This window comes from Rhagoletis zephyria, unplaced genomic scaffold (assembly GCF_001687245.7).
Source record: "Rhagoletis zephyria isolate East Lansing unplaced genomic scaffold, Rhagoletis_zephyria_1.1 Rzeph_scaffold_02060, whole genome shotgun sequence".
Classification (NCBI taxonomy): domain Eukaryota; kingdom Metazoa; phylum Arthropoda; class Insecta; order Diptera; family Tephritidae; genus Rhagoletis; species Rhagoletis zephyria.
Genome location: NW_016159144.1, coordinates 71878 through 84327, shown reverse-complemented (window position 1 = coordinate 84327; position 12450 = coordinate 71878). Strand labels below are relative to the sequence as shown.

The 12450-nt window shown below is 34.5% G+C and overlaps 1 long non-coding RNA gene across 1 annotated transcript in view; it reads left to right on the top strand.

The window, feature by feature from the left end:
• Window positions 1-1922: 1922 nt before the first annotated feature.
• The window catches only part of LOC108365923 (uncharacterized), a 20331-nt gene continuing 9803 nt past the window's right edge, over window positions 1923-12450 (top strand). Inside the window, exons 1-2 of the long non-coding RNA XR_001848026.1 lie at window positions 1923-2000; window positions 7886-7892. This is a non-coding gene — a long non-coding RNA (uncharacterized LOC108365923). The remainder of the gene's footprint in view (window positions 2001-7885; window positions 7893-12450) is intronic.

The window sequence follows — 12450 nt, the reverse complement described above, 5'->3', positions numbered from 1 at the left end:
GTATCTTTAAGTTTAAGGCTGTTTCTGCAACGTATCTTATTTGTGCCAAAATGCAGCAGCGGTCAGATTTTGCCAAGTTAACCACTGTGATTTCCACAGTTTTTTTTCCAACGCCACATTTGTTCGAGTAAATGAAAGGATGCCGTTCTCGAAACGAGTGACACATGTATGCAGTTAGTTCGACACCATGTATTCGTACACTTCTGAATACGTACATACATTTGTACATTTTAGTGTGTCACTTTTCTAGCTTACTAGTGCTACCGGTGAAAAGTGTTAATTGTTAAGTGCGAATATAAAACAACCGAATTTGGCGACGGAAAGATTGTAAAATTATCCAAAATAAGGAACCATGCTTTGAAAAAAGGGGAATTAGGGGGTAACCTAAATCTGAAAACCCCCACCTACGGAGTCTTATAGTTATTAAGTAATTTGTTGTTAGAGTTGCAAAATAACCCAAATCTNCAGATTGTAAAATTATCCAAAATAAGGAACCATGCTTTGAAAAAAAGGGAATTAGGGGGTAACCTAAATCTGAAAACCCCACCTACGGAGTCTTATAGTTATTAAGTAATTTGTTGTTAGAGTTGCAAAATAACCCAAATTCTTGATGCAAATTTCATCGCTTTTATCTACCTAAAGTGCCTTAAATACATCAAATGTCACTTAGTTTTAAACGCTCTTAATGCACATGACTATTTTCTTTCAACTAATATGCTAATTTATTAATTTAACCATGATAAAAAAATGATTCGTAACCGCGTAAACCGCGTTTATACGAATTGCCCTAATATAAATGCAAGGATTGGAATTGAACAAAGATGTATGCGCTGCCACACCATTAAAATAATGTCAGAAAAATACTTACCAAGAACTATGCATGTAGAAAATGAGAAATGCAACAACCATGGAACAAGTGTACTATATATTCCAATAAAGGTTTATATATAAGAGGTTGCGCAATCCGCAGGTCCGTTATTCTTTTCTCGCAAAATTGGGCGACAACAACAGCGAAAACAACAAGCAGCGTAAAAAAACATAAAATTGGAATGAAGTGAATCGATTTCAAACCAATTGAAATCGATAGGTTACTCAAAACTACATTTACAGTTAATTTTAACCCAATTTTTACTCATGCCTTTATGTCGAAAGATCCACAAAACCGGATTTTTCACTGCGGAAAATTGTTGCGAAATTTTCATTTAAACTCGATATATCTCAGACGTTTGTGCATCGATTGATTTGCAATTTGTACACGATAAACTAGATTCTATTCTAAAGAAGATAAGTCTAACTGCACTTCTTAATACTTATTTAAAACAAAATGGTGGATATTTTAACATTTTTATAAAAATTAAGGAGGTGGTTTTTACAAATGCCAAAGTTGTGTTATGAAATTTAAAATTTTTGTTTTGTTTTAATGTGGCATTAAAGACAGATATATACGGACATTTTTGGGTAAGTTTCAGGTTTAGACAACAAGTAGCTCTAAAGTTATAACAATATTATGGTGACACCCACGAGCGGTCGCTCGCCTCTAGATGACAAATATTTTTACTGGGCACTTGTACAAGTAATTTATACAAATAATTTATCAGTGTTATATAACTCAGTAAACGCGTAATATAAGATACATAGATCGCGTTTATTCAACCCTGTATTTGGGCGTATTAACTTCTAACAAGTAAGAAGGTCGAAGTGCGGGCGGAGCCGAAAATTAAATATCCGGCGCAAGTATTAAATATATAGTATGTTTATACATGGTAAGCCGGGATGTATCAATTTTGAGTAGATTAGCGTACTTAAATTTTGAAATATTGAAGTTTCAAGCGTTTCGGAACTTTACCGTTATATGACAAGCNCAGTAAACGCGTAATATAAGATACATAGATCGTGTTTATTCAACCCTGTATTTGGGCGTATTTACTTCTAACAAGTAAGAAGGTCGAAGTGCGGGCGGAGCCGAAAATTAAATATCCGGCGCAAGTATTAAATATATAGTAAGTTTATACATGGTAAGCCGGGATGTATCAATTTTGAGTAGATTAGCGTACTTAAATTTCGAAATATTGAAGTTTCAAGCGTTTCGGAACTTTACCGTTATATGACAAGCGCCGTAATTTTAGTCCGATTTCAATAACTTTCAACGTTTTGCTTCTATGTGGCAAGCACAATAACCATACCGAGTTTGGTACAAATTGGTAGAACGGTTACCGAGATACATATGTATATGTGATCATAAGTGGGCGCTGCCACGCCCATTTTCCAAAATTTTATCATAAACGTATTTCTTGGTAAAGAATTGTTGCAAGCATCAATTTTGAATAATTTAGCGGTATGTAATATTTACTGATTTATCGAATTTTTCTAAATTACCGTTATATGGGATGTAGGCGTGGTTATTGTACGATTTTATTTTATTTTTATTTTGGATATGCTGTACCAAGGCCAACAACTGTACAAAGTTTGGAAGAAATTGGTGCAGCGGTTACCAAGATATACGCATGTAACCATAAGTGGGCGTGGCTATGCCCATTTTCCAAAAATTTATAATATTCTTATTTTTTGTCTAAAAATTATTGCAAATATCAATTTTGAGTGAATTATCTTCAGTAGCTACTAAAATATGGCAGTTTTCGTATTTTTTAAAATTACCGGTATATGGGAGGTAGGCGTGGTTGTTGTCCGATTTTGCCCATTTTCAATACCATTCGTCCTACGCCCGAGTGCACGTACCAAGTCTCGTTAGGATATCTATCTAAATTTTTACTCGAGTTATCGTGTGCACAGACGGACGGACGGACAGACAGTCACCGCTTAATCGATCTGTCTTTTCATTCTGATCATTTATGTACATTTGTCTATATCTATCTCGATTCGTTTTGCCTGTTACAAACAACCGTTATGTGAACGAATTTATAATAACCTTGTGCACAATTGCGCTCGAGTATAAAAACGTATGGAAGCATACATTTGCTCCCACTGTTGGCCGTTGTTACTTCAGTATACAAACTGAAGTGGTACAATTTATAAACGTGTTTTACTTAATTATGTAAATGACGGAAACATATATGTAAGAAGTATTAAAAACCATTGAACATGGTGATGGTAGCTCAAAAATCTTAACAACAAATCACTTAAATGCTATTAGCAGTGTTGCCAAGTTTTGAATTTGAAAAAGCACTAAAACCCAAGAAAAATCGTGTTTTTTCTCAAAAAAAGCACCAAATTTTTATGGGAGTATTCAACGGACTTTATATGCTGATTCAAATTAATAAAAATCAGTGTTTCTTGCTCGACGCTCGAATGTTTTCTGTTTTCTATAAATTCAAATATTTTCGTTCAAGCGACGATAACTTTCTTGTTTTTATTTTCTAATTGGCAGCTGTGTCCAGCGTTGCGGCTTCGCTTAGATTGAAGAAAATATTATAAACTTTTTCCTGACTCTTTGTATGTTAAATTTTTATTCATTTGCCTTAATTTTTTCTACAATTCCTGTCAAACAAAAGCAAAACCAAAAAATGAAGCTTCTTGAACTACATACATATGTGGTAGTTTAAATCTACACTGGAGTCTCTCATGATCTCGTGAACTAAAGGAACATAAGAACTTTTCTTTTCGACTGCTTGACACCTGAAACATAACGAAATTTGATTTCCCTTTTTAATGTGCCTTATTTGAGCGCATAGCGGGAAAATCTTATTGTGTCACTCTGTTTGTATGCTCGCTTACGATTGTCATTGGGCCTTGATTTTGTTTCCAGTTTTGTAAAGTTGATAAAATATTTACGATTGCTATTAATTTAGCTTAGATTTTTTTTTAAGATTTAGAGATTTGGTGTTTCAAAACTAAAAAAATGCACCAAAAAACGCACCAAGCACCAAACCAAGTAGGCAACAGTGGCTATTAGCACCAACATCGTCAGAGTGATAATTCAGTTAAAGGTAACCTCCACTAATATTCTATGCAGCAGAATATTCTATGAATTCCGTGCTAGAGACGGAATAAAAATAATGCCTTTAGATTATCCGGCACGATATTATCCGGAAAGTTCTAACGGATAAGTAAACAGAAAGATTTATTCCGAACGTTTGGAATGAATAAAGAAATACGCCCAAAGTGACACACTATAATAAACCAGAAATGCTCTCTGTTTTATGAGCAAAGAAACCTACAAAAATTTTCAGCGTCCTACCATTATTCCGGGAAGGAAAAAAACCTACAAATTTTGGTAGAAAAAGCCCAAAACGGCAATCGTGATTCAGAACGCGCAACAGCTCAGTAATTATTGGGATTGCACCTTTTCAGCGCGATGTTGTCAGGGCTGCCAGACCTTTAGAGACTAAAATCCGTACAAGGCAAAAAAAGGTGGGTGGAATATCCGAACGCTCAAATTTGCTCGGCAAGCAAAAAGCAATATACATAGGTGAACACAGACAACCCTACTTCCAACAACATCAAATAAAACAATACATTTTTTTACTAGTCGTATTTATTTATAGCTTCACAGACAAAGTTATTGTTATTTGCCTAGAACTTTTTGACAAAAGTAATTATTAGTTAGTTAAAGTTTAGTTTTTATAGCGTTTGAACCAGGGTTCGTATTTGCACACACATGCTCTGCTCACGCACATTCAACTTCCCTGAAGGAAAGATTGGTCCAATTGCTCGAAAAATATAGCCGTAGGTATAGTAGTTTTGTACCTAGACCAAATATAGTCCAAAAATTTAATGCAATGTAATATAAAACAGGCGAATTGTACTAAAAGTGGTCCAATTGTAATGCATAAGGTATGAGTTTTATTCTAAAATTGGTTACAATCCCTGAAGGAAAGATTGGTCCAATTGCTCGAAAAATATAGTCGTAGGTATAGTACTTTTGTATCTAGACCAAAGATAGTCTAAAAATTTAAAGAAAAGTAAAACAGTAGAACAAAGTAGAATAAAAATATGAGTACCAAATGAAAGAGAAAATTTTTTTAGAATTTAAAAAATATACATTTTTTTGGATTCACACGACGACTAGGTAATTTTTTAAGCTGATAAAGTTAGAAGGATTTGTTTTAAAGGACTTTTGTAATTTCAATGATGTGATTAATTCCAAAAATTATTTAAAAAATTCAGCGCAAATAGGAATAAAAAATGTCAGTACCAAATGAAAGAGGAAACTTCTTTAGAATAAAAAAATTAAAATTTTTTGGATTTACAAGGACGAATGGTAATTTTTTAAGCTTATAAATTTAAAAGGACGAAATTCGAAACAAATATTGCGAAATTTCAAGGATAAAATTTTAAAATGACATTTTCAATATTTACCAGTCCTTATGCACCAAAACATTTAATCTGAATAAATTCTACAGTATTTCCTATTTAGTATGATGCCCATACTTCTTCCCTAAGCATATTTCACTGAAATGTTTAATAATTTTTAATTTACTGACGTCAAAGTGAAAAACTAAAAATACAAGTTACAATATTTTGCCCATGGTTTCGCGAATATATGGATTTTTATGTGTAAAATTTACTATCTCACGGTGTTATATGTATAATGAGCTAGACATTTATGAAAATAATACTAATTATTAAATAAAAAAATAAATATAGCCAATACTGGTCAAGAAAAGTAGTTTCTATTATTGACATTAGTGCAAATTACAAATCCCGAAAATCCAGGGTTTATTTGCCAAGAATCGCGGGATTATCGGGACTTAAAAAAGGCCGGGAGCCCGGAATACTGGGATTAATATTCCTAGTGCCTACATATCAGTAAATCGTTAATAATACCCATCGTTCGCTACTACGTGACATTGTAACTAATTTTAGAACAAAACTCATACCTTATGCATTACATTCGGACCACTTTTAGCACAATTCACCTGTTTTACATTACATTGCTTTAAATTTTTGGACTATGTTTGATCTAGATACAAAACTACTATACCTACGACTATATTTTTCGAGCACTTGGACCAATCTTTCCTTCACTAGCGTTACTGAGCTACTACTATAAAAAAATACAAAAGAAAAAGTAAAAGTAAAAATTCAGTTCAAACCCATCATAAAAATGCCATATCACTTAGTTTTTTTGGGCAAAAGTAACAAATGTACATACATATGTAAGTAGTTACAAATGTAAGCGAAAAATTTTTATAATTTACTTGTACATGTTTTTGTTAAAGTCTTTTAACAAAGAGTTAGCGTCAATTTCGATTACACTCCATAAAACTTTTGCCGTGCAAAATTCTACCGATCAATTTGGTCCCCAAAGAATTTCTACACTTTGTCGAATTTCTATTGATTGCACTGAAAATTCTTTCACACGCTATAGAGGAATGAAGAAGAATGTGTATGCGTTCAACCAGTTCCAAAATCAAAGGAAATTGAAGGGAATCATCTCCGCGAACCACTTTTCTTACCTTTATACAAAACGTATCCAAATCAGTTTCAGAATTAGAACATGGGAACATGTGTTGCAAGAGCGAAAATTCCTGGTGTATAGCTGCAGAATCAAAACCGAAAAAATCCGACAAAAAGTCAATATCTCTTAAGGTTTTCAAGTTGACAGGATCCAGAAAAGCAATTTGCTCCAGGACTTTGACTTCGTAAGGGAACCTCTTACGTATTTCCGGTGCTAAAATAATGTCTACCCGTTTGCATCGAGAACGGGAATGATCGATTTCTTGGGTAGTTACGGTTGTTGATAATTTCTCCAGTTCAACCTTCACGGCAGGTGCCAAGTACACTTTAGAAAGAGGCTCCCAGTGATGTTGCTCATCTGGGTTTTAGCTTTCGGTGAAGTTGATGAATTCGGGATTAGTTGCATTGATGTAAGTTGGTTTCAAATAAAAGGATACAATAGAAGCAAATAGCGCGGGCATATGTTTATGATTTAAATGAATTTTTGGTTTCACTGACTGGAATTCCCTATTTTCTTGATTCAGTAGTGGATTCAAAAATTTCAGGTAGAGGTGCTTCCATTTTTGGCTATAATATTCTAAAATTTCTGCTGCTTTTTTCCTTTCCTTCGGCGTTTTCAAGGTTTATATTTCCTTCTGAAATCGTACCGGAATGTCCATAAAGAACTTTTTCTTCAAAACTATTTCACTTTAACCAATTCTCACCTTTTTCTGATACATTTCACTATCCAGGAAAATTCCTTTCCCCATAACTCTCTGTATTCTTGGAATCTTGATTGATTGTTTTTCCCTTTTCTAAGTAAACCATTTTGCTATATATATATCATTGTTATTTAAAGGAAACAAAATGCTACTTGCCTTGTTGATGGTGTGCTTTTAGGAGGAGTAACTACTTCATCATCAGAATCCTCCATTTTTGCATATTTTTATATCTACCTGCTGCGATTACCTACACGATTAAGCAAAATAGGGAAGAACATATAATTAGCATGTTCCCGTACTCCAGCATTTATTTAGTCAGAAAGAGTCCGAAGTCGTTCCTGTATACAAATTTATAATATGTAGAGCACTTTTCTCCGGACTATTTCTAACTAAATCCTGGAGTACGGGAACAGACCAAACATATGGATTAAGTAAACAAGTGTTGCCACATATCTTTTCTTATAAGGAGAAAAACGTCGTGACTTAGATAATTAGATAAAGGCAAAATGGTAAAATTTTTGCAATATGAGAAAAATGCCCCATAAATCCGCACAGCTCTTCGGAATGCTTAAAATCCGTACAGCCTTTTTCACGCCTGCAAATCCGTACCGTACGAAAAAATTCGAACCTATATATGGCAGGACTGGATGCTATGTACTTTTGATCAACTCGACAGTTCAGTGTTTGATGATCGAAATATTTTTGTGATCATTTGAGACAACATATTGAGTGTATCTTTGACAGTTGAATCTTACAGTTAGGTCCAGTTTTTCAGTGCACGGCTGTGGTTAAAACTTAGTTTAAACGCTCAATGTGGCTGGTTTAAACTAAGATTAGCCAACCAAATGTCACCCTGTGTGCTGTTTAATCCAAACTCAGTTTGCGTGATCTAAGTTTAAACTGCCACTGAAAAACGCTGGTTCTTTATGTATCAAGCCGTTTAATAAGGTGCATAACGTCGCCCACTAATCACCAGTGCCGAAAATGTTTAGCTTTTGCTTGAAATTTCTTATTTTCTCATTCAGACCTGTTAAGTAATTGGTCAAGAAATAAATTGCTATTATTTCGTGTGTGTGAATCGTAGTGCCCATGGAGTTTTGACCCCTGATATTCTACAACCTGCTGCCTCACTCTTTCCTTACAAAATAATGGAACGGGCTTATGTTTCTGCTGAAACAATGATACCTTCTTGTACTCTTCACAAACAAACTTTGGCAAACCATAGTAGAAAGCGTAGAAAATTTCTTAAGAACTTCTTACTGCTTAAGAAAATTTCGCTCAATATATTTTTCTTGGCCATTTCTTGGGCTTGATTTTTATTCGTCGAACTGAGAAAATGTTTACAAATAATAACATAAAAACAGATTTAGTTTTTATTACCCCGTTACTTCAATTGCATTTCTGCTTGCATACAAAAATTTAAAACCAACGATTCGTCTCTACGGAAAATCAATGGTGTTATTGAAGAGATTTACATACTTATCTCAAATGGAGAATAACGAATATTTAAAAAAAATTAAACGACCAACGCAGATCTTCATTATTTGAGAATATCAAGCAACACTTGTATGTCCATTAGAATTTTTCAATCCTTGAAATAACTGAAAAAAAAACATTAAACTGTGTTAATTTTTTTGTTTGTTTTGCGAGCATATTTGCAAGCATATTTACCAATATTTTAGCGCTTATCTAAGTGCTTAAAATGGATTTTTTCGTGCTTATTTTCATCGGCCCTGCTAATCACTTTTTTTTAACAACAGTTGCGCTGAACTTCTGCGCCTTCTTAACGCACCCATTTTTCTAAACTAATCTTTTCAATTTAATATTTATTGCGCTGCATATGGGTGGCGAAAATGTCTATTTGTTTATTATTTAACAGTAATTTTGCGTAGGTAATTAAAAAGTGGTATTCATAGCGTGTAATTAATTTCCTTACTTTGGGTGTAACTTCTAATACTTGATTACTGATATCACAGCAATATATGTCTTTGCAGTGGTTTTACTGATTGAGTTTTGAATGCTTGTGCTGAAAGCAAAGCGTTTTTCATTGACAATAAGCAATTTGTTGCTCATAAATATTTTCCGCAGGTATACCGATAATTGCTTTGTCGGTAAGCGGCTCGTTTGTCGGCTTAATTATCCAGCGAGCATTTGAAAAATGGCGAATGGCCGTGCAAATACTTCTAACGAATGCACTCGAGGCAGGTATGTAGGTGGTCTGCTATTAACAAATGCAGCGCAAATTATTTATATGTATGTACGTATTCCTATAATTCGTACGTACATGCATACATATGTATGCTATGCAGCAATTTAGTATTCATTTGCTTATGGAGTATACAGGCGTCAAGCTCAAAATATTAAAATTTCAGGAAAGCTCTTCGAATTTGTAATTACAGCGGCTATTAGATGTTATTCACTTTAAAAGCGCCATCTGCAGTTATTCGCTGGTGGCCGTTCAGCGACTTAAGCCATTGCACAAACCGTTGCTAAAAGTCCTTCTGGCTTTAAGGACACTTGAACATATTTGCAATGCGGCAGCAGAACTTCAGAGGGCGCTCTGTATGACACTGAATCTGTTAATCTACCAAAAGGACAATGCGAAAGCTTTATTTTCAAGCAGAATGTTATTAACATATTTACATGGATGTCGATAATATTCATCCTTAAAGGTGTTACTAATAAACTTCCTTTAAACGATAATAGCACCTCTGTTTAACTTTACGGTTAAACGATTTACATTTTCCTTGATGTTAACAGGAACTAAACAACGTGCATACATTTATTGCAAGAGTTTCATAATACTATAAAAAATCAAAAAATCAAAAGCTCGAGAAAAACGGCTTTAAAATTTACAGTGTATATATGTTTCCATAGTAAAACGAAGACGATTTTTTATCGGGTAAATTAAAAAAAAGCATATATCTGTTAATTTTTAAAATTTTGTCCATCGATAATTTCTACAATTTCAAAATATGGAGTACTATCTAAAATTAGATCTACTTTCAAATAAACTGATACCTCATTTATTGCAATCGCATAAAAATTGAACTTGGTGGCTGGATGTCTTCCTTCTCGGATAGTCTCTAAACGAGGAGGTAAACCGTTCTTAATTTTAGTTACGGTTGCTTGTCGAACTGTTTATTTGACGAAAGTTTATTGTTGCAGATTTAACAGAGTAGTTAACAGCTCCACAGCAACCATAATAGTTAAGTTATGTTATAAACCGAAAGCTTTGCAAATTTAGGCCGTTGGCCTAAACAGACTTTATTACTCACTTGAAAATTTTGAATATGACTTTATTTCACTTCTGGATTGGAAATAACGTCATATTGTTTTATTTCCGAAACATAATGGAAATAAGACCATATGGCCTTATTGCGTATGGGGTTATTGCACCCCAACAGTACAAACCGCCTTGTTGCGGATATGGACTTTGCCGCTGTTCTGCGTACTCTTGTTCTATGATCTTACCTTTACGACAATGGTTCGGTGGGTTAACCCCTTTTCTTAAGCCATGTAAGACAATTAGGCAGTGGCTCATTGGCTAATTTAGCTTTCTGGGAAAGGTGTGTTCAAATCTTTCCTTGCTAATTCGTCACTGTTGCAATTCATATCAATACCCAAGTGTCCAGTTCCTGTCCTTTGAAATATGGGCCAACTCCAGATGTACAGTCCTCGCGGCCTGGTACGTGAACAACGCCACCCCATAAAGTTGTCACGGCCCGTATAACTTAACGGCATCTCATAGGGCGTTAGCCTATGGGCCGGAAGGGGATTCGTTATTGGCGACTCGGCACTGGCTTTGTTTAGACGGCACACTGTGCAGAAATTTCCTCAGACCTGACACCCAATAACTTCTGCGAATCTCACAAATTGCGGCTTCCAAATTTAGGGGACCCATGTTATTGTGGTTGTGCGTCACTGCCAGTTTTGCGAAGTTATGGCTTGATGGCAGTATGATTTGACATCTCATTTTTTTAAATAATTTTTTGAATTACTTTTTTTCTTCAAATTTCAAAGGCCTTTTGTAAAAATCTTGAGGTCAGAGAGAAAAACTAAAAACGAAGTTTTACCATATTTGGCCCATGGTTTCGCGAATATATTGATTTTTTATGTGTACAAAATTGGCTGTTGCACGGTGTTATATGTATAAAGAACTAGACATTTATAAACAAAAAATAAAAATATTTACACAAAATTAATATAGATAAAACTATTCAACGTGAGGCGTTTCTATTATTGCCACCAATGCAAGTTACAAAATCCCGAAAATCCCGGGATACTTGGAAAATAATCAACCTAGTAATAGGTATGTATGTGCGTCATGTAGGAAAACAACAATTTTTATACAAATAAAATGATGGTTTAGGAAAAGTAGATAAGAAATTTATTTTAATCTTGTACTCTACCCTACTTACAATATGTACTAAAGTTTGTTTCGGGTGTATTACGTGTTTTTTATAGCACTGTGTAAAGTTTACATTTTATAAGATTTTCACTCAAACAAGAGTATATTTTGCTGTACAGAAAAAGCAAAGTGCATATACATACATATATATGTACATATGTGCATATGAACATATCGCTCATTTATTGCAACATGTTACGTAATCCAAAAAATCAAAAACTCGAAAACACGACCTTAAAGTGTACAGTTTATATATATACGCTCCCATAGTAAAAATGAATACAAATTATCTTCTAATAAACTATTGTTAATCGATACAGCTATGCATTTCTCGATACTTAATTAAAATTTTTTTTTCTGGATTATAACACTCTTAAAGCAAATGAGTGATATGCATTTGCGGATTAGAGAAATAAAATTTATATTTGGGTTTTGCTTTTGATAGAAGTTTGGCTGTTGCGCTTTTTCTACAACTGCTATGATGTTTCACTTTTTTTCATCTTTTCATCTACGCCGACGATCGCAATCCATTAAATTAACTAAATTTAACAAAGCCAGTTTCAGCGATGCAGATTTTTATCATTTAGGCAGGCTGTTGAATACGACATTGCGCTGCTCAATGCGGAACATGACAAATTTGCTAAGCTCGCCACTCAAACCCAACTGCAACCAGCCCCCCTTATCCCATTCCAACCAGGCGGACATGACCATGTGACCAAACTGATTGCTGTCCATCCATTGCTTCGACAATGTTTGAGAGTCATATCTCGACATCAGCGCGTATTTGCTCGTCGTATCAGATACAAAAAAATGCTGTGACTATGGCGTTGGCGTCGTTAGATTTCCGAGAGCGGGGGACATCCGAGGGGGCTGGAAGAGAATGGATACTGACAGGTTTGAAGGATAGCCACGTCATTTGTC